Below are 11,614 nucleotides of genomic sequence, written 5' to 3'. Positions count from 1 at the left end.
GAACCCTCCAGTAGCTGCTGTAAGCATCTTTTCAAACGACCAGTCAGGCATCAGAGAAGCTGTGATCTGACTCCAGAGGATTGAAGTCAGAGAGGTCAAAAGAGCAGCTCGGATGAAATCAGTACTGGGTCGGCCTGCAGGGGCGCCGTCTTACTTGGCTCTTGTGAGCAGAGATCTGCAGTACCTTAAATTAAGGCCTCTCCTAAAACCTGTCCTTGAAGGCCAGGGCCTTCGCCACCTGCTCTCGGAGAAGTCCTGTGAGAGCCACAGGCGTTTCCTTCTTGTATTTATATTACTCTCTTCTACTTTGCAACTCCTGAACACCCTCTAATTACCACTGTCTTGGGATGCTCTTTCCCGAAAGAACAGGAGTGCAGGAGCCGAAAGGGAGGTGCTTCCGTTAGGCGAAGTTAGATCGGGTAAGAAGATCTAGCAGTGGTTGAAACTCCAGGAATGTGAAGAATGAATTGTAGCGCCCAGATCATTGTGAAGGGCGCAGGCAAATGGAGGAGCCACGGTGACCAAAATGGGGAGCAAAGCCTGCCTCCTGAGGGTCTGTCTAGACCCCGGGAAGGGCTTCACTTCTGCCGGCACTCAGATCGGCCCTGAGAGTTCCAAAGAGAGCGGACGTTCGGCTTTGCCCTCCTCCGGGCATCTCGCTGACTGTCCGTGTGTGCGAGCGGCTGTGCGTGATGTGTTCGTGAGGGAAGGTTCTGTCCGGCTGGTGCTTGGGTGTCCTGTCCGTATTTTGTGCTTTTCTGTTTGTTTGTTTGGTCTCATTCAGATTCTTTAATCTCTTGTGTTTTCTAGAGCTGCTCATGTTTCCCTTCCTCCTTGGCACTGCAGTATTTGAAAGTTCCCATCAAAAGATGCTGCCCCTGTGCTGGTCAGAACAAGTCATTTCTCTTGGGCGGTGTCTGAGCCCCAGGGCTCTCCCGGATGTCCGGATATCCTGCCCTGCGGCTTTAAGTGGGAGGCTGAAGAGTCAGTTTAGCCAGAACACCCGTGTTCCAAAGTAGCTTGAGAGCGACACGGCAGTGGTTCTGGTACCACCTACTTTGGGGACAGAGCGGGGGGGGGGGGGGGGGGGGGGGGGGGGGGGGGGGGGGGGGGGGGGGGCAGGGAAGGTGTGCCCGGGCCAACCCCACAGACATGGTGGGCTGCTGCCTGGAGATGGGCGGTCACCTCCCACTTTGCACCTCTGCTGGGCTTTCCATTTGAAATTGACCCTCACCCCTCTCCTGGGCTCTCCTCGTGTCACCCCTCCATTCACGTGTATGGGGTTTTTCCCTGTGCCCTTGGCAGTGGCTGTAATTTTTCACCCAGAGAGAAGCTCGTGGTCCACGGTGCTCCAAGAATGAACTTCCAGGAATTAGCCGGTGGCGGAGCAGAGGCTGTGACAAAGTGATCTAGTGTTGCACTTTCAGCGCGATTGTCTACTGCAGTAATAAATGGAAACTCCACAAGAACCAGGTCGTGGGCTCTTTCATACGGGGAGGTGGGGGCACCGGCCGTTGTCACTGCTGCGTCTGCTCCTCCGGGCGCGGGTGTGCTAAGTCCATTCCAGAACAAGACATGTAGGACAGTTCAGACAGTGCACTTGTTATGCCCAAGATTTCAATATTGTCCCCCAAAACCAGAAACCACCAGGGAGACCGAGTCACGCATGCAAAAGCAAAGGGCTTTATTCCGGGCTTAGGCTCACCGGGGCCTAAACTCGGGCTCACAGACTTCACCAGCGCAGTGGATCCGTGCTGAGAGCCCCGAACAAAGGGGGGGCAGGGCCTTTATGGGTCTGCGAAGGGGGAGTTACAGGAAAATTGTGACACAGGTACGGGGGTCCAATCATTACCACCTACCAATACGGGCAGCAACTTTGACCATACATTGATACTTTTGGTGGGAGCCAATCACAACATTTAGAGTATTGACCAATCACAGAGTGGGCCCAGGACCCTCACGTAGGGCATGACTAGCCTTAAGCAATAGGTGATCATCTATAGCTTCTATCTTTAGGCCCGCTTAGAAATGTTAAGGGTGTTAGCTGGCCTTTCCTGATTGGGTGTTACAAGGGTGGTCCCTCCTTCCTTGGGCAATGTGTGCCCTTCTATTGTCCAATGATTCTGAGAAACCCACACCTAGGCCTCCAAGGTCAGAGGGGAACTTGAAGCCTGTCATGGAGTCAGTTTGGTTCAGACCTGCGTCCTTACACAGTATCCTTGCCACGTGTTCTAAAAATATTCTCAATGTAAAATTTTAATATCCAAATGCAGTTTAATTCTCAACTGGGGTGAGGAATACTGGAACAGAAGGAAATTCGCAGGATTAGAATCTGAAGCACCCCCCAAGTGCCCGTGTGAAAAACCTAGGGAGAAAGAGACACTGCGAAGCCTCGGTCATTGTTGGTGAAGGATTTAAAACAATCCGCTCTCGGGACTCCATTTCAGTAGACAGAAGCTTCCTGTGTCTGTCAGTCATGGTCCAAAGAGAAGACAAAACCCATGCAAGTCATGTTAACAGTTTTTGACACTGAGTTAAAAGGTAACAGGAAAGAATCAGGAAGGAGCAGCCCCGGTGCTGGCGTCCCTGGGGCTCAGCAGCTGCTCCCCAGCCGGTCGGAAGTCGTGACCCCGGGACCGCACCGCTGCCGCTGCAGAGGGGTGACGCCAAGGGGACAGGAGGGAGCATGTCCCTTCGTACCTTCCCTCCCTCCGGCACCGAGGCCTCCCTCAGGGGCTGCCTGCTGGAGAGGTCCAATGGGCAGAAATGTCTGCAGAGTTCCGTGCCCCGCATCACAAAAACAGTTAAAAATGCTGGGTGTGGGGGCACCTGGGTGGTCGGTTAAGCCTCCGACTTCGGCTCAGGTCAGATCTCTCGTTCGTGGGTTCGAGCCCCGCATCAGGCTCGGTGCTGCCAGCTAGCTCAGAGCCTGGAGGCTGCTTCTGGTTCTGTGTCTCCTCTCTCTGCCCCTCCCCTTCTCTTGCTGTCTCTCTGTATCAAAAAAATATATAAATTAAAAAAAAAAAAGATGGACATCCTTTCTCCCAAACTGAGGAAACATAAAGCCCAGCAGTCAGTGTGGGGATCTCTGGGCCATGCTGATTCCCCCCGTCCAGTCATGGCCTCATCTGAGGAGAACCTAGGACAACAGGAGGATCCCAAACACTGCAGGGCAGGGGCCTGGGGGCTCAGTCAGTGGGCACCCGTCTGTTTTTTGGCTCAGGTCATGATCCCAGGGTGGTGGGGTCGAGCTCCACGTGGAGCCTGCTTAGGACTCTCCCTCCTTCTGTCTCTCTCTCCCTCTGACCCTCTCCCTGCTCTCTTGCCCTAAAAAATAAAAATGGAAAAAAGAAGACGACATGGTAAAGTTAGCTTCCAACAGAAACAGCATGAGACAGTGGGGAACAAGACGGAAGCGGCGTGTACACACACAATCCAGGAAGAATGCGTGGGGTCTGTCATGACGCTGCAGTTGGTATTTGTAACCACCGTTCCCACTACGTGGTCTCTCACTCCTTTGCCCTCAGCCAGGGTCTCGGCTGGTCAGGACTCTCTTTGGCATAGTTGATCAAAACCTTCATTCCTAAAGGGTCTGAAGTAGTTGTCCTGCCTTTATTTTTTAGTTTTTCATCCATCGTTGCTGTTTCTAAGAGGGACCTAGAGGGGGTTCTGGGTTCCAGCCACAGTCTTCCCTGCCCCCGTTGTGTGGCGGCACCCCAGGGCCCCCTCGGTACCACTCTCCAGCCGGTAGGGTAATCCTCACACTAGCTTGTGGGGTCAGTGTCCTGATGAGACCCAAATGGCCAGGTGAACCTCAATATGCCACCCAATGGAGCCGTTGCAGGGCGCCTGGGTGGCCCAGCCGGGGAAGCGTCCGACTCTTGAATTGGCCCAGGTCATGATCTCACAGTTCGTGAGTCTGAGCCCCGCTCCGGACTCTGCACTGATGGCATGGAATGTGCTTGGGATTCTGTCTCTCCTCTCTGCCCCTCCCCCAGCTTGTGTATGTGTGCATGCAGGCTTGCTCTCTCTCTCTCTCTCTCAAAATAAATAATCTTATCAAAAAAAAAGGAGCCACTGCTGTGTTTCCTGGTGGAAACACTCCTCTGAACACCAAAATCTCCAAGTCGGCGGAGCCACGTTGAGTGAACCGCCGAGAGGGACGCTCCTGCTTCCGTCCGATTCCCGGACCATGAACTCTGGTTCTGGGAGAGCAGATTCATGCAAAGCACACACTGCAGCCTTTACGGCAGACCTCTGCCCTGTGCTGGCTTGGGCAGCACCCACCCTAAAATTGGAAGGAGACACAGATTAGCATGGGCCCTGTGCAAGGATGACACACAAATTCGTGAAGCGTTCCAGATTTTTCTCTCTCAAAAACAAACCTTTGAAGAAGAAGAAGAAAAAAAAAGGTAGAACTCTGCTCTTCCAGGATGTTCTCTCCCCCTGGCATTCTAGCTGTGTCTTCCATGGGCCATTTCACTCTTCTATTTATTTATCCAGCTGTTTCTGCGTGGTGTGGGATGTGGTCAGACCTGTGAGTTACGTGATCACAAGTCCGTTGCCTGACTTCATTTGCTGTGAAATGAGTTTTTTTAATTAAAAGTACTATGCAGGATATCATGCTGGTAAATAGGGCGTTCCATCAGTCCACGGACGGTCGGGCTGGGAAAACGTTACGGGCGGGGAGTGCAAATCCACACTCACACGGTTTGCCAAAGGCCACAGGGACTAAACCCAGCCCTTTTTCTTTTCTTCCAGCTCTGTCCCCTGGCCACCTGGATGGCGGCCTGTGTTTGGGTATTTCTCATCTCCCCTTGTCTCTGCCCCTGGGCCTTGGGTCCACTTTCCTGAGCCAGGGTCCTGTTGAAAAGCCACAGTTGAAAGTGTCAGCCCTGACACCCCCAGGCCGAGTCCCCCATGACCCCTCCACTGAACTGCCCTCTAAGACAATTCTGACTCAAGTTCAAATGTCCTGGACCAATAATCCATCTCCCTCCCAGCAACTCATAAAAGTACAGCTTTCTGACGTGTCTGCTGCAAAAGAACAGAGTCCCCAGTTGGCTTCAGCAGACCTCAGAATGTTCCTCCACACTGGCCTCCCGCCTGGGAGCCCGAGCAGGATGACCAGGAAGCCTGAGGCGGTTCCCTCCCGGAGCTCACAATCCGATGGGGAGAAGCCCCAAGACACAGCAAGTGGGGTGCAAAGGGAAGTGTGCAAAATGCCATGGGGGCACCCGTGGGGTAGGGGGCACAGCATCCTAGGAAGGCCTGGGAAGAAGCAAGACTTCTTGGAGGATTTGGGATGCGAATGTAGTGAGTGGGTGCCTGGGCTGGCAGGCAGGTGACCTTCCCCCACCTGGACTCTGCAGGTGCAGACGTGGGAGCAGCGGGCCCGTACTCCTGCGGGTGAGGCTGGCACCGTGTGCGGTTAAGTGGTCCAGCTGATGCACAGTTGGTCGCGCTGGGTGCTGCGATCACTTCGCATGAGTGCTTTGCTTAGCGTCACAGCAGCCCGGTGGAGAGATTATCACGGCCCCCTGTTATCCATGAAACAGCAACTGCAGAACGTCACGTGTCTCTTAAGGGCAGAGTTGGGGGTTGACCTTGGGGCAATTGAGCCCCGAGTTCCAAACCTCCTCATGCAGGGAGGTTATGGCTCACCTAGTGTGCAGGCCTTCCTTGCATTGGTGGGCAATGGTTGTGTCCAGAGTGGACCCAGTTCCTCTGGCTACATAGTGACCCCTGCTGCGAGGCGGGGCGGGGGGGGGGGTCCCTGCCCAGCTGGCCTCAGAGAATCAAGAGCCAGCGAGTAGGGTAGCTTCCCCTGAGGGAAGGGCCCGGTAAGGGCGGAGGGTGACGTTCATATCCTTTCCCGAGTCCCACAGCATCCTTCCAACCCCAGGGAGACCCTGCCGAGCAGGTTCCACAGCCACGAGTATCTGTGTGAGCTGGTCCGCCCAGATCATTCTCTCCACATGAGCCCGTCACCCGTCACCTCGTCCGACCCCCTGCACGGGCTCCAGGGGAAGCAAATCCCCACCCTGAGAGCAAATGTCCAAGTTTTTACACCTCCCCCCTCCCCCAGCCAGCAAACCCAGACAATGAGGTCGGTACCCAGGGACTGACTTGATCTCCACCTCGACACCCATGTGTGTGGCAGGGGGGCTCAGAGCACCCCTCCACCTACGACTCTCTCAATCAGCAACCTGAAAGGATGGAGAAACCTGAATCAAGGAGGTCCGGTCCACGAGCCCCAAAAGGCAGGCGGACCGATCAGGTGTTTGCAGCCAGCAGACGCCCCTCCGTCCCGGGTGGAGGATGGGTAACGCTGACGGCCCGTCTCAGCCTCGGCCTCGTTCTGCCCTCCCCAGACCGCTCGTGCCCCCCACTCAGGAAGGTTCTGGAAGGCGGTGGGAGTCCTGCAGAGGCTGAGCACAGGCTGGTCCCCCACCCCCATGCTGTTTTCTCAGTTCTCTTCTCCCTCCTTGAAGTGTCCTTGGTGCCCGGCTCCTGCCCCTGGCCGTGGGCCTGGCCCCCTCACTGCTGTCCCTAATTCACTGATGCCTTACTCGGCCGTCACCCACCCTCTGCACACCTTCTGTCTCTTGACGGTTCCCACTTGGCCCCTTGGACCTCCAAGCCCCTTCATGTCAAAAGGTAGGGGGCTGGGCCCCTCCTGCAAGATGGGGCGGCCAGAGGCCCCTGGCACAGACCCCTGCCCTCCCCGCAGCACAGTGCTTCTCGGGAGAATTTTTTTGTTTTAATGTTTATTTTTGAGAGAGAGAGCGTGCAAGCAGGAAAGAAAAGGGAGACACACAGTCTGAAGCAGGCTCCAGGCTCTGAGTCAGCATGGAACCCGACACTGGGCTCGAACTCACCAACAGCTCAATGACCTGAGCTGAAGTCGGAGGCTCAACCGACAGCGCCCCCCAGGCGCCCCTTCACGGGAGATTTTAACAGGCAGCCAAGGTTGGGACCACGGCCTCCGCGGGGCCCTCCTGCCCTCCTTCCTGCCGGCTGCCCTCTCCCTGGACCCGGTGTGCTCCACCCGGCCCCCACCCCGCCCCGCCCCTCCACCCTAGATAGTAGCTCACTCGGAAGTGGAGGACAAAGATAAAAGAAATGTAGAAGAAAAAAAAGTAAATACCTTCTCCAGCCCATCGGCAAGCACCTGAGACGCCGTGACCTTCCTCCCGAACTCAGCGGTGTTAATACTTCGTTAATACATCGCTAGAGGCAAAAAGGCACCCTCCACTCCTTGGCCCAACCTCCAGGATCCTCCAAGTCTTCGTTAAAATATACAAATATAGGGGCGCCTGGGTGGCTCAGTTGGTTGGGCCTCCGACTTCGGCTCAGGTCCTGATCTCACACTGGTGGGTTCGAGCCCCGCACCACGCTCTGTGCTGACAGCTAGCTCAGAGCCTGGAGCCTGCTTCAGAATCTGTGTCTCCCTCTCTCTCTGCCCCTCCCACTCATGTTCTATCTCTCTCTGTCTCAAAAATAAAACATTAAAAACATTAAAAAAATAAATAAAATATACAAATATATAGAAACTTTTATATAATAACATCATATAATATATAGAAACCTCCTTTATTTCTAGCCCACCCCAAGATATACGCTAGCCCTCCAAGCACGGCCACCTGACAGACATCTGCGGGCCTCATGGCTGGGGTTTACTAGACAGTAGGAAAGGACTGTATCCCAACAGCAGCCAGCCCCTCAAGGTCCTGGCAGCCTTGCTTCCAAGGTCCTTAGAGACCTAACGCTCCCCCTAAACCCGTCCGCACTTGAAAGGGTGTAGTCAGTCCTCACACCCTCAGTGCGGCAGCATCTGCCCACAGGTCCTGTCCCCGTGCTCTCATTAGATCACGTTTTTTGCACCAAAGATGTCTCAAGACGTCTTTCTTGACCATTCACTCCCGAACGCCAACACTTCACATCACCTCGCCTGAGCCCCACACTGCTGCCCGTATTTCTTCAGTGAATGCCCTCCCAGCTCCGATTTCGGCCAGACTGAATTCCTCGGTGCCTCAGTGTTCTTCATACCTGCTGTTGGAAACCCTTCCTCCCTTCTTTGCCCACCTCTATCACCCCTCACATATTGCTTCCTCCAGGGAGCCCTCCTGGTCCCCTCCTGCCTGAATTACAGAGACTCCTTGCATCCCTATAGCGCTGGGCACATGCCAGGGCCCATGTCTGCTCCTCCTGCCGGGGGGTGGGTTCTGGGCCGGCAGGGTCTGCTCCCCTGTCTCTGGACAGGGCTGAGTTAGAGCAGGCCCCCGCAGACACCGGCTGCCCCATGAACCGTTGCCAAAGCAGATCAACAAGCCGTAGTCGTGGTGGTGTTCTACACAGCACTGCTTCTGCCCTAAGAACTCGGTCACAGCTAATGAAGGGCGTGGGATCCTGCGAGACGGGCTCCCTGGTCTTACGGGTGGCCCGTCATCCTGAAGCGGTGGCGCGAGACTTGATTTCTGTGTTTGAATGTTGTTCACTGGGGATTCGTGAGTTCTTGCTGTTTGTAGTAGTTGCTCTGATGATTCACTTGGATTTTCCAGGTATGTGGATAATCCTATCTCCTAATAGTGAAAGTTTTACTTTCTCCTTTCAAATGTGCATCTCTCTCTTCTTTCCCCAGATTGCATTGGTTAGTGCTCCAGTACATTCTTTTTTATTTATTTATTTATTTTAAGAATTTTGTTTACAGGTCACCTGGATGGCTCAGTTGGTTAAGCAGCCGACTTCAGCTCAGATCATGATCTCGAGGTTCGTGAGTTCGAGCCCCATGTCGGGTTCTGTGCTGACCGCTCAGAGCCTGGATCCTGTCTTCAGATTCTGTGTCTTCCTCTCTCTCTCTGCCCCTCTCTGCTCATGCTCTGTCTCTCCATGTCTCAAAAATAAATAAACATTAAAAAAATAAAAATAAATAAAAAGTAATTTTGTTTATTTTTATTATATTCTTATTTTGTTTATTTTTTTAACTATTTACTTATTTTGAGAGAGAGAGAGCGTGTGCATGCACACACGCGTGAGCAAGCTGGGGAGAGGCAGAGAGAGAGAAAGAGAGAATCCCAAGCAGGCTGCATGTTCAGCATGAAGCGCTACACAGGACTCAATCTCACGACCATGAGATCATGACCTGAGCCAAAATCAAGGATCAGATGCCTAACGGATTGAGCGCCCCAGGAGCCCCTCCAGTACATTCTTAAATCATGTTGCTACCAGTGGGCCTTGGCTCTTGCTCCTGACCTAGTGGGAATGCATCTTATAGTCTCCATTAAACACCACGCTGAGTTTGGAGCTAAGATACATTTAATCCTGCTAAAGCAGAGAGGAAAAAGTGCGAACGTTGTAGGGCAGAGTGGACCGGATTGTGAGAAATAAGCCCACTGACCCAATTACAGAGGGAATGCGGAGACTCGGGGCACAGTGAAGCCAGGCTTTAATCAACATTCCTGCAAGAGCGGGTGTCTGACAGACGGGCACACTCGGGGCCAGTACAGCAGGCAACTTATCTCCTAGCACGCAAGTCCCTCCCCTGGATCCTCATTGGCTGAGCATGACAGAGCTTGCAGCCTTACCCGGAAGTCGGCTATGCCCAGGGAAGGTCAAATATACATTCCTTGAGGTGATGCAGAGACTTGAAGTTCTTTGGCACATAGGCAAAGCCCACGAAAAGTAAGCCCACTAATAGGAAAGCGGAAGAAGAACCAGGACATGAAGTGTCTAAGGGTCTGGGGGCCGGGGGTTCATACCTGTTACCCCCTGGTTGTACACTGCTGTTCACCAGGCAGCACAGCTTTCATTTGGTATTTCTGAAAATGAATCATCTCACTTCTCACACGGATGTACGATTTTTTTAAAGCAGTTCCCTTAATATAAAGCACATTTGGTTTATTTCCAATCTTTTGCTAACCGGAAGAAACCTGCAGTAACTAACTTGTACGTATCCCCATGGCTTTGCACACATTACAATGTCTGCAGGATAAATTCCTGGGAGTGGAATTGCTAGACTGGGTCAAAGAGTAGATGGATTCGATAATTAAGGCCAAATTTCTCACCAGCTGACACGCTCACCAGCGATGTGCCTGTGTCCTCACAGCCTGCCATGGGACTGTCATTTATAATGGGAAAAATATATATACATATATATATATGGCCATTCAGACAACCAAAACCTATTTTGCACATATATTTGGGTTTTGTTCTTGGCTCCCAGCTCCCCAAACTCTTGGAACTTGCTGAACAGCAGGAGGAATGAACATCTTTTGTTACAACCTTTGGTCTTTGTCCTCAGTTCCTGAAATCTATTCAGAGCCACAAAGGTGAATGAGTGTCTTGTTATTCACAGGCCCTTTTCTCGCGTGTGTTAATGAGTGGCTTTAGGAAAGCACCTAAATCTGAGGGCTGGTTGCCCGGGAAACCAGTGTGAATGGATGCCTTCCCGGGAGGGAAGGAGGCAGGATCACAGGTGGCCAAGGATTGGACCAATCGCACCTCCGTAGGCGGCCTCCATAAAAACCCAAAACGGAGGGGGTTTGGTAAGCTTGCAAGCTGGGGGTGCCTCCTGGGGGCCAGGCTTCCAAGTGCCACTATGTCAGGCCCCAAACTCCACCAGGACAGAAGCGCCTGTGGTACGGACTTTGCCCTCTGTATCTCTTCATCTGGCTGTGGACTCATCTCCTTCAATTCCTCGATGATCTAGGGAGTTAACAGGTTTTCAGAGTCCTTCGAGCCATTCCAGCGAATCAGTCGAACTCAAGGAAGGGTTAGCTGATTACAAGCTAGTCGGTCAGAAGTATCGTAGGTTAGCAAAACTGAGTAAAAAATTGAAAATCATTAACTTCCTGTTTTGGCTTCTGTCAATTGGTTTGCAAATGTATCTCTCTGTTCACTGTTCTGACTACGTGGTGACCGCTATGTGGCTCTCTGTTGGAATGATCAGAAGGTGCTAACTAACCTTGCCTGTAAATTTGCCTGCTTTCTAAGCAGACAACTTAGGTGGTAAATTGCACTCCCCCCCCCCCCCCCCCCATTTGAAGCTGAGCAGACAAAGCACATGTGTAGGAAGTCACCTGGTCACAGTCTCGCAGAACCTGGAGTGCCTGACTAGAATTGGTCATTTCAAGACCCTCTTAAGGGGCGCCTGGTTGGTTCAGTCTGTTAAGCGTCCCGCTTTGGCTCAGGTCATGATCTCATGGTTCATGGGTTTGAGCCCCATGTTGGGCTCTGTGCTGACAGCTCAGAGCCTGGAGCCTGCTTCAGATTCTGTGTCTCCCTCTCTCTCTAACCCTCCCCTGCTCGCACTGTCTCTCTCTGTCTCTCAAAAATAGATTTAAAAAAGCATTAAAAACCAAAAAAAAGGGGCGTCCGGGTGGCTCAGTTGGTTAAGCAGCTGGCTTCAGCTCAGGTCATGATCTCACGGTTCATCGGTTCAAGCCCTGCATCAGGCTCTGTGCTGACAGCTCAGAGCCTGGAGCCTCCTTCTGATTCTGTGTCTCCCTCTCTCTCTGACCTTCCCCTGCTCACGTTGTCTCTGTCTGTCTCTCAAAAATAAGAGACATAAAAAAAATTTTTTTAAAAAAGACCCTTTTAAGACAAAGAACTT

General features: G+C 52.8%; 1 non-coding gene across 1 annotated transcript; it reads left to right on the top strand.

Moving 5' to 3' along the window:
- The first annotated feature begins 4,264 nt into the window (after window positions 1-4,264).
- On the top strand, window positions 4,265-4,368 carry LOC115288780. Its single transcript, XR_003907183.1, has one exon. It is a non-coding gene; the product is annotated as a U6 spliceosomal RNA (small nuclear RNA).
- The last annotated feature ends 7,246 nt before the right edge of the window (window positions 4,369-11,614 follow it).

Source organism: Suricata suricatta, chromosome 3 (assembly GCF_006229205.1).
Source record: "Suricata suricatta isolate VVHF042 chromosome 3, meerkat_22Aug2017_6uvM2_HiC, whole genome shotgun sequence".
Classification (NCBI taxonomy): Eukaryota; Metazoa; Chordata; class Mammalia; order Carnivora; family Herpestidae; genus Suricata; species Suricata suricatta.
Note: the sequence above shows the minus strand (reverse complement) of the source record. Positions and strands in the feature narration are given on the sequence as shown.